Source organism: Primulina huaijiensis, chromosome 15, assembly GCF_012295235.1.
Source record: "Primulina huaijiensis isolate GDHJ02 chromosome 15, ASM1229523v2, whole genome shotgun sequence".
Classification (NCBI taxonomy): domain Eukaryota; kingdom Viridiplantae; phylum Streptophyta; class Magnoliopsida; order Lamiales; family Gesneriaceae; genus Primulina; species Primulina huaijiensis.
In genome coordinates, this window is record NC_133320.1 from 712318 (window position 1) to 724121 (window position 11804).

The 11804-nt window shown below is 34.0% G+C and overlaps 1 pseudogene; it reads left to right on the plus strand.

Annotated features, from left to right (window-relative positions):
- Window positions 1-4761: 4761 nt before the first annotated feature.
- On the plus strand, window positions 4762-7457 carry LOC140959963 (WRKY transcription factor 72A-like; annotated as a pseudogene).
- Window positions 7458-11804: the final 4347 nt, after the last annotated feature.

Sequence of the window (11804 nt, forward strand, 5' to 3'; positions counted from 1 at the left end):
CGAGGTGCAGAGCCCCGAGTCAGGTTTGAGAACCCTGAGCTTATAGATAACCAAGGTGCGGAGCTTTGGGCCGGGGAACATGTCGCGGGACTTGGGAATGGTCGAAGTGCGGAGCCACGAGCCAGGGTGTAGTGCCCTGGATTTTTAGAACCAAGGTGCGGAGCCGTGGGCCGGGGAACATGTCCCAGGGCTTGGGAATGGTCGAGGTGTGGAGCCCCGAGTCAGGTTGGAGAACCCTGAGCTTATAGATAAACAAGGTGCGGAGCCTTGGGCAGGGGAACATGTCCCGGGACTTGGGAGTGATCGAGGTGCGGAGCCCTGAGCTAGGTTTGAGAACCCTGGGCTTATAAATAACCAAGGTGCGGAGCCTTGGGCCGGGGAACATGTCCCGGGACTTGGGAATGGTCGAAGTGCGGAGCCCCGAGCCAGGGTGTAGTGCCCTGGCTTTTAGAACCAAGGTGCGGAGCCTTGGGCCGGGGAACATGTCCCGGGACTTGGGAATGGTCGAGGTGCGGTTCCCCGAGCCAGGTTTGAGAACCCTGGGCTTAAGACAATATGCCGAGGCCTGATACCTCCCGGACTTTAAAAGATTTTTGCTTCTCTTGCTATATTAGTTTTATTAAAAACCAAATCACTAACCTGGAAATACTGAATCTGAATTCATTTCCGATAGAGTCAAACTTCTCTGGTTGAGCTAAATTAGGTGACTAATATAGCTGTATGCTACTGAGTACATAGCAAATGCTCTTCATGTCAATCCGGGATAGCTGCTGAGCTTTGAGCCCATATGAAATCCACATATAAGATCTGAGTGCCGAGCTGGTCGGACTTGTATGTTTGAATGGAAACCATATCTACGCCTTGAGCTCAAGTTCCCACAGACGGCGCCAATGATGCGATCCGGGTGAAATGGACGAGCTGGGTAAGGAGCTCCAACGGATCTGCTATCAAGATAATGAAGGAAATAAGAGCAAGGGAGAGTATATCTGTGATGAAGATATATCTCTGTAATATGGCTCCAGCGGTAACCTGCACACAAGAAAAGAAACTCGTGAATGGGCGCCGGAGGCGTGTCCGGCGTGGCCACTCCGATGCTTAAGTCAGTGAATGACTCAACAAAAGACCAATGTAACCAAGTGATGGTTGTGATATCGGTGTAAGAGTGTAGACAATAAAATGAATGAATCCCCAATGCAAAGAGATAACCTGGTATTTATAGTAGGGGATGCATTGATTACCTCGGTCTGCGTGCTACCTAATAATTATAGTAGGGCGGCTACATTCTGACATGTCAAATCATACACTAGTCACATCCCGCCTGTCTGACTTTGTCAACCATTTGGATTATTGTCAGAGATAGGACGGTCGCCCACATCCAATTCTGCTAGTGTACTCGAGTGCGGTGCTCATATCGAGGTGGCCCGGTTAGAATGCCTACCGAGGGCTTATATAAGAGCCCGGACGTCTGGTTGCCCCAGGAGTAGAGCCCGGGCTTGCACCTGCCCGGCTTCAGAAGTATCCATCCTTCAGACTGACCCTGATTTGGGAATCCATCTGATATCCCGGGTATTCGTGACCCGGACTCTTACAGGGGTATCAATACTCTTGAGTTAGAACCTTCTCTCTCTATACATACAGTCCGCAATATCCACTGTACGTATAGCTTGGGGTGTGTGGGCTTGCGTGGAAACTCCGCGGAGACGGCTGAATTTGGCTGACAGCTTTTCACCTGTCTCATGGTACGAATTTTCCGTACTTTTTATTATTTGCTTCTTTTTTTAACTCAAGTGGTACAGTTTGACTTTTGACTTTAAAAGGGTAAATACAAGAAAATTTCAGAAGCTGCCACGTGGCGACCATATAGGATGGAAAGGCCAAATAGGACTTACCAAAAGCGAAAGTAATTGACCAATGTGGTAAGAATTTTAAATTATGATTTAAAAATATATTAACATTTGAAAATTTGTATTATTTCATGCTAATATAATGTGTTTTATTTTATAAAAATAAGGAAAGTTTTTTTATATGACGTGGTGAGTAACTTACCAAATAAACCAATTATATTATATAATTCACATGTTCCCAACANTATATATGTCCAGCATAAAAAAATGAAAACCACACCACTGGACATTTGTTGGGCCAAGAATAATTTGAACTAAGTATGGCTATCTTGGGCCTGGTGGCATTGGTTCCAACCAATTATTTAATGGATTGAATATTTGGGCCAACAAGTATAGAAACTAAAGTACACGTAAATAAACGCCATCGATTTTATTTTATTTTATTTTGGTGTGATGATGATATGACGTCAACGTGCAATGCCACATCAGCACATACGTTGTAAAAAAAATTAAAATTGTCAAAAACTAAAAGATATTGGACTTAGAATAAATTTGATGACAACGAGAATTAAAATTACAGAGAGATTAATATACATGACTAAAAATATAATTACGTGTATTAATTCACGAGTATTATTAGATTTCCCTCTAGGTTGAGCTTACAAAAAGAATACAAATGGCTTAAATAAAGTATAATAAAATATCTAAGCACAATGTCTAGGATTGAAATTTGGTGGCCAAAATGAGGACTAATTTGCGGTGGGCATATGCTATGGCCTACGCCTAACATTGGGTATTAATATATAGTCCTTTACTCAAGGGATAGATATACATCTGGTATATATCACTTCAAAAAAAAATTTATATTATATATAGAGTAATTTTTTTAATAAATTAATAACATTATGACCATGAAATATATTAATTTAAAAAATTTTAATTAATCCATAAACTTATAATTTATTATTTTAAAGAGTTTTTTTATTCAACAAACATAAATTTAGTTACATAAAAATTCGTTGTGTTACATCACTATATGTATCATATTCTTTGATTTAATATAAATAAAAATTAATCACAAGTATATATTTATAAAAAAAACAAGTAAATTATATTAATTATTTTTAATTAATTCAATAATATTTATTGCATTGACTAATCAAATATAATTTACTGTATAAACAGAACAATATAATAAAATTTTATGAAAAACAAACAAAAATATAATCATATTTTATTGAATCTTCCCGGTTATATTTGTAGTTCTGGAGAATTAGAATTATTGATTTATGATATGAAAGGATCATAGTTTTATATACATCGGTCTTCCGAAAAATTATAATTTTATTAATTTATCGAAAATATTAATTTAGCACATTGTCCAATTAACATGAGTTAGAACTCGTCTCAAACTTAAAATTTTGATGTCAGATGGTTGTAAGCCATCATTAACGTAAATTCAATATATTTGGTTGCATCAAAATATCACTAAAGAATCCACAAATTATTTTTTTTCCTTTGTGAGTCGAAAACGAGTCTCGAATCTAAGATCTTTATCTCAAATTTGAGATTTTGGTGTCATATAAACTACAAACCATGTGGTTTGTAAATATTATGAACGCACAAGATAGATCGATACATATTTATTAGTTTAATTTAACGTTGTATCCCAGCTTGTGATACATGGTCGATGCAAGACTCCGTTTAACTTCTAAAACGTACAACTTAATTACACTTTATGAAGAAAGTATACAAATAAAATAAAATTAAAGAATATTTTGACTCGTAGCAATGAATGAACACTAACTTTATTAGTATTAATTTGTCACCAAAAATATAAAAATAATTATTATGTAATAAAATAATAGGAAGCTAATTAATAATAAGAATCAAATTCGTATAAGTTACAACATGGGAGGAAGTGGTGGAAATATCGAAGAATAAAATATGAATAAATAGATTCACAATAGGGAGGAGTGGAGGTCTTCCAGTTGACATTTTCCAGATCTGATCACAAGCAAGCAAGGTCCCTCTTTCAATTTCTAGGATTTCTTATTCCATTATAAGAACATGTCACCTCTCCCTATTTTAAAATTATATATATATAATTTTGATATGTTGAATATAATGAACATCACAAGATGTTAATGTGAACATGGTGGAAGGATTAATAAAGTATGATGTTTCTCGAAATCTAAAAAAGTGTATGAGAAGACGACTGATGTGATATTTTACAAGATGTTTATGCGAACATTTTGTAGCACCTACGAGGCTTCCAACATTTCAAATATAAATATAAAAAGACAAGTATATATAAATAAGCATACATGTTTTTTTTTTATAAAGCCAGAGAAGGAATTTTTCTATTTTGAATTTTATAAATTTCTGAAAAGAAAAGGTTTAACTCATTAGGGGATCCTCGAACCTATTCGACATTCAGGCTTTGTTCAAACGATCGATATCTAGACTAGTTTTTCAACCCTTTTCAAATAATAATTGAATAATACTAAAAAGAAAAAAATATCCTCAAATATTAAGCTTGGTGCTGCTTTATTAACTACAAAAGCAATAATAAAAATATAGATGATCAAAATTATAAATAAAAATATGTTTTTAAAAAATATTATTTTAAAAAAAATAATATAACTATGTCTGTGAAGTTTTTATATTGTAGGTAAAACAGTTAATAATACATTGGATCTGCCCTTTATTTTTAGTTAATTAAAAGGACTTTCTTGTCATTTCACAAAGACTGTAAAATACTTTAATTGATTATTAATAAGATTATCCCGGTAGTTTAGTATTAATTAATCCAATATTAATTAAGAATTCAAAGATAAAAGTCAAAACTTAGATGCGTCCTTAATTATATCTCTAATTATACTACTATAGTACTGCTGCAGTTGCCTCCTTTGTTTAATTTCAGACGAGGGAATTGACTTTGGTGCCTAAGAACAAACCATTTTTATCTAGCTAGCTATAAGCAACAACAGTAGAAATTTTGCGATATATATTATTTATTTATAAATTATACGGCAAGAGAAGAAGAAGAAAGTGAATCTATGGAGATTGATCTGTCCCTCAAGTTATTAGACTCACAAGAACAAGACAGCCCTATTTCAGAAGTCGACGAATCGAAGCTACGAGAAGCTGAAAATTGCCATCTTCAAGAGGGTGCTGATAAGGATTTTATTACAGATGAGGTACTGAAATAATATCGACTTCATAGTTCCTAGCTACTATATACATGTATATACAATATACATACATATATATACACACACACACACACACACATACATGTATATTAATTTCTTACAAAGAAGGTATTAGAGAATCGATTCTCGATAGACGGAAATTCATTTGGAAAAGTTATTGAACACATGATCTAATGTAAAATTTATATTTTAGAAATAGATCAATTGAATCTTGAAAATGTTTTTATTTGATGACTCAACTTTTATTTTCCCGTAGTTTGATTTTGTATGTGTAGTTTAATTTGTACAAGTCTATATATCATCTACATACAAATTCTACTTCTCTTGAAATGAAATAATAATTGGAAGATATGGTTATCTAAAATTGAAAGTGTAAACTTTCCCCAGCTGTCAAGTTTGCAGAAGCAGATGAATCGCTTGAAGGGGGAGAACAAGAAATTGAAGGAAGCTGTGGAGAGAACACTGAAAGATTACAGCGATCTGCAATCCAAATTTGCTATTGTACAAAANTATATGTTGTTGAACTTTGTACTAAAATCAAATATGTAGGATCCAAAGTTAATTCTATCACTCAATGGAAACAACAACGAAGACCCGAATGAGGATTCGAACAGAAGCCCAAGAATTATTGATATAATGAGCAACCAATCGATTTTATCTTCTTCAAGAGAAGACGATGATGCTAAAGAAAGTGACGAATTAGGGTTGTCATTAAGGATCAAGGTTGATTCTAGCAAAAACAAGTTCGGAGAAGAAGTTGAAAGAAAAGAAAATAGAGAAGATAACACGGGAGTTAGGACGACGCAAGGTCAAGTACAAAGCAACAGCTTGCCTGGAATTATGAGCAATATCAATTTACCACCTAATAAAAGAGCTAGGGTTTCTGTTAGAGCAAGATGTGAATCAGCCACGGTGAGTTCGAAGTTCTGTTATCTGGTTGAATTGATCATTAGTTTTATATATATGTACGTTCTTATGTAAGTATATATTCATGAAATTTTAATCGTTTCTTTCCATTTTCTAGATCTAAAGTATTTTTTCCCAGCCTATTATGTCTAAACTTTAGATTCTTTTAGCTTGCTCGTTAAAATTTTTGGTTCTGTTATTACACATTCATTGGTTATGTGTATATTTGATAAACTGATAGAATGTAACTGATTGGTATAAATTTGGTTTGCAATGTATTAGATGAATGACGGATGTCAATGGAGAAAATATGGGCAAAAAATATCGAAAGGGAACCCTTGCCCTCGAGCATATTATCGTTGCACTGTTTCACCCGGATGTCCAGTAAGAAAACAGGTATGCTAAGAAGTTGTAGCTAACCCACTTGTCGATTTTTCGACATATATATTGATCGATCACAATTTAACTTTTTGAAAATTAATTCCGAATGTGATTAGGTCCAAAGGTGCTTGGAGGACATGTCGATACTGATCACGACGTACGAAGGAACACACAATCATCCACTTCCTGTAGGTGCAACGGCAATGGCATCGACAGCATCGGCCGCAGCTGCTTCTTTCATGTTATTAGATCAAAGTAACCCATTCTCCGATGCATCGGTTCTATCATCTCCCTTCAACGACCAAGCGCATTACCCGTTCCCCAACCCCACAAACCCTCATCTAATAAACCCCTCATCTCCTTATAACATCCCGAACCTAAGATCCATGAACGCTAATTTTCTTGACCCTAACAAGGGCATTGTTCTTGATCTCACAAACAATGCCAGCTCTTCAAATCCCATGGCACAGTTAGGCTATTCTTGGATGCCAAAACAAGGTAATTACTTCAATGGGAATACACTGATGAACCAGTACTTCCCGAACCCGAATAAGTTAGTAGACGAAATGGGGTCGAAAATATGTGAGGTGGCTAACAAATCTTTGTTGGCTGAAAATGTGAGTGCGATTGCCGCTGATCCTAAGTTTAGGGTTGCTGTTGCAGCAGCCATATCCTCACTCATTAATAAAGAAAGCCAAGCAATGAGTCAGTCCACGCCACCCGATGCTTTAGTTAATCGAGATGGGGACAAAAGCGACGGCGGCAGCGGTAGCCCCAAGAAAAACACTTGGGTTCTAGAATCAAGCAACACTTTATAAAGGAAGCTTAGATTAGTTTGGAGCATTGGTCTGAAGAAAAACTAGTGGATTTGGCCTTTGGGACCAGCGTCGAAGGGCAGGCTCAACATAGACAAGGTTTAGTTGACGTACGTAGATCATGTGATAATCAATTATATAATACACGCACTTTGTTTGAGTGAAAATTTAAAATTATTAATTTTTTTATGTGATTTTACTATTGTTTTGTCAGATACATGAAGGTTCCATGTGAAGCCTTGACTGTTGTAAAACTTCAAGAACTCGAAGGATTAAAGAGTTTGTTCAATTATTTTTTTTAGTTATGATCTTCCCAGGGAAATTTGGATTTGAAAGTTATAATTGTTTTAGTCATGTAAAATTCAATTAAATTTTTTTTTTTCGATGCAATATTCTTGAGTAGACTGTATAATCACTTAATTATATATATTATTATATTGAATCGAATTAATAATTTATTTCCATTTTTTAATGCAAAGATCGATACTCAATTGAATATTCTATATTTAATTCACATAGATAGGTTGTTTTGGCGAGTTATTAATTTGTTTTAGTATATACTAATTAAATAATTAAAGGACATTGAATTTGATCGATAACTAATTTCATGAACAATTAAGCTGATAATTATATTCTTTCGGGTCCAATTAATGTTAGTTAAGTGGGAATAAATGGTCCAAACACTTCGTTTAGGGACGGTATGGATAGGCATAGCACGGCGCCAAGTAGTCGTGTTTCCTATGCAACGATTTGAATCATATACACATTATATATTTCTAGAAATTAGGTAGCTTTACTTCGATTGATGATTTTATATCGAAAAATAAATTGGATAGTACGTAGAACACTATCTGATGAATAATAATATTATATTCGATTTGATTGATTAAACAATGAATTATATGGATAAATAATAATGTTATTACCCTTAGGTAAGGGCATAACGGTCATTTTAGTCATTATATCGAAAAAGTGATTACAAATAATGATAAATTATCGATCCAATAGTATATGTCGCCCCTAAATTTGATTATTATTCACATACCGAAGTGGACGAATTTTAATTGAAAATAAATTAATCAATACTCCAATAATTATAAGATATTAATAAAAGTGGTCTAATTCAGTTCAACACGTAAAATTAGTTATATTTAGACTTTGTGTGGACAAGTACTTATAATATATTTTTATAACACAAAAACTCATGTGAGACGGTCTCACGGGTCAATTTTGTGAAACAAATATTCTATATGGGTCATCCACGGAAAAATATTACTTTTTATGTCAAATATATTAATTTTTATTGTAAATATGGATATGATTGATCCGTTTCACGAATAAAGATCCGTGAAACCGTTTTATGAAAGACCTATAAAAGTTTTTTTTTTACTATTTTTTTATAAAATGTTTTAAAACTTGAAAAAAATGTGTGTTTATAATACTATTCAACAAAAAAACTTTTTTAGAGTTAAAAATTAAAGGTGTTTGGAGTTTGGACAACTATTGAAAAAAACGATTTTATAGTTAAAATGAATTAAAAAGCTATTTGGACAGATATTTTATAAAAAGCTTTTAATTATTCCTTTAACCAGTATTTTTTATTCTAAAAACATTAAAAAAAAAAAAACGTATCTCAAATTTTTCTTTAGAAACTATGCTTTGAGAACATTTCTAAATTCAAAAACATTTTACAAAAATCTTATTTAAAAACATACTTTAAGTTTTTAACCTTTAAAACACTAAATCTTTTTTAAAATACTTATCCAAAAAGAGTCCAACTATGGAGGAGAGGCTACAAAGACATCTATTAATAAGAAAATAAAATAAAATAAATTAATAAGAGTAGATATCTTATGAGACGGTCTCACGAATCTTTATCTGTGAGACGAGTCAACCATATCGATATTCACAATAAAAAGTAATACTCTTAACATAAAAAAGTAATATTTTTTCATGGATGATCCAGATAAGATATATGTCTCACAAAATATGACCCGTGAGAGCGTCTCACACAAATTTTTGTCAATTAATAAATATATCAATGCTTAATTTTTATCGTCGATTGCATCACAATCTGAATTTTGTTTAATTGGATTATTCGGACATCTTCCCATTTCAATTTTACGATCACGAAAGAGATTAACATATGCAGTTATTAAGATCCAATTTTTGTTTTTAAATTAGTATATGGTATAGTTTTACTATATTCAAAATTTATAATCTAAATTGAATTATAATTTCTTAGAGTTTTTTTTTATAATAATTTGGGCCGACGTACACATTAGGGAGCAACGGTAATTCATTTAGGGCTTGGATTAAGCCTGTGCCTAATGTAAAGTCTCAATTGTTTTAATAAATCCATTATGCTGGAAAAAAAAATTCGTAATTATCTTGTGGGTAGATAATAATTTATTCAGAAAATTTTTTTATTATCAACTAATCAAAACTTTTATAATCTTCTTTTAACCCATATTGGGATCGAAAGAAATTATTATATGATAATATTGTTATCACAAAAACTCATGCGAAATGGTTTTACGATTATTTTTTTTTGAGACAGACTTCATATCCGATCATATTAATAAAAAATATTAATTTTATGTCAAAAATATTATTTTTGACTTCATCTAATTGATAATGAGATAAGCTAAATAATGTGAACCTGAATGAAACTATATCATCAACTAAAAAGCCATAATTCTGTTTCAAAAAACACTAAAAATAAAGCCACAGCTAGTGGTGGAAGATGGGTGGTGTTGGTGGGCGGCGGCGGGAGGCGTGGAGATCATTTTCCTGACACCGTGGAGAAAATGCGACTATGCGAGGGAAAATGGAAAGGCGAAGCAACACCTCCACAACCCCGATTCGACCTCCAGCAAGCCAGCTTTCAGTACATGGAATCAGCCCCGTGACCACCACCCAATCCGCCGCAGCCGCCGTATCTCTCATGCTTTTCGACGCAACCAACGACAACAAGGTGGGAATCAATTACGAAGAGTTCAGGTTCACCTTCATGTACCGCGGTATTCCCCTCGGCCGCGGCGCCCAGTACTTGATCCAAGCCAACGCCTCTGATATTCTCAGCGAAGCTTCACTGAACGACCGCGTCGCATTACGGTTCGTGGGTGATGTCGGAGCCAGATTTCGGATTCGTGCTCAGGTAACATTCTTGAAAATATTTGCTAAAACTATATGTTTTGATACTCGATGTAAATTGAGTTTTAATCCTGACAACGTATTAATATTTATGAATCTTACCGACGTCAAATTAACATAATGTCAGAAAAATGACTAAAAAAGCATGAAAATTTACTAAAATTACAAAGAGAAACGAACGTACCAATTACATTTTTATTCAATAATCTGTGATTGCCAATGATTTGACCAAATTTACTTCGGACGGGCCAATCATTAATTGGCACAATATATAATATAATATTTGTAATGAATATTTCAACTTCCTCAAATCCAAAATCAAGCATTAGAGTTGATATATATTAAAATACCGACATTCTTGAACTGTTATAGCCACAGTTTTTGACGCTAGTTTTTTTCAAAAGCATGGCTCGGGAATGTGTTCAAAGGATTATAGAGCCATCATACACAAGATGGGCCTTTTATTGTTGAAGACAAAAATACAGGAGAGGGGAACAACATCTCGGATAAAGCTTCTACGAAGATGCAATAGCATGAAGCTATATTTCAGTAATTTAAAACTAGATCGAATTCCTCATTTATTCAACCTAATAGACTATTCATGTACATAGCAATCATATATTTTCTATGAGAACATCGTCTTGTCTTCTGTCAAAGAATGTATTCGCTACAACATTTTCTTCTCAACAGGCACACACAAAAACTATATATAACGCGCATTGCTCCTGTACTGCATGGATTGAATTTGATTAGCATTTCATGATTCAATCCCCCTTCCAAAAACTTCATGAAAATAAACGAATGATCATCGTTCTTCAGAGATAGATAGAAAGAAAGAAAGAAACTGTGCAAATGATAACATAATTATACTCCAAAAAAGTCGGTACATATCATGTAGTGCAGAAATGAAATTTACATATTCTTAAAGTGTTTATATAACATAATTACAAGAAACTCGAACTAATTATTCTTGCCCCCAAAAGATTTTGTGGGCACCCTTTAAAATTCAAATCCTTGCCCTTTTACGAGCATGATTCTCGATCAAAGGTTCAGTCTGTTTGTATATATCAGCAATTGATCTGAACCTTGTGTTTCTTCGGGGCAAAGCTTCATCAAGAGTACCCTTCTCTTCTTCATTGTATTCTCCCGGATAATTGACCAAAAAGAAACGAAAATCACCGGAGGTATAGGTTCTGAGATTGATCAACTGCAAAACGGCTTCCATTTCCGGATTTGTGAGGTTCAATTCCATCTGGGTTTTCTCTTGTTCTTGGAGTTGGTTTCGTTCGGTTCCCGTATCATCTATACAATACGCTGAAGAAAGGGGGACATGTACATGATTTATATAGAGGGTGTTTGAGGGGTAAAAATGGAAACATGGAGAGCCGTGGCCAACGAGGAATGAAAGAGTTGCTTTGTTGGGAACTTTTGTGTTTAGTTTCTATCATGTTTCCGAGGGTGTTAAGGTAATTTAACACAAAGTT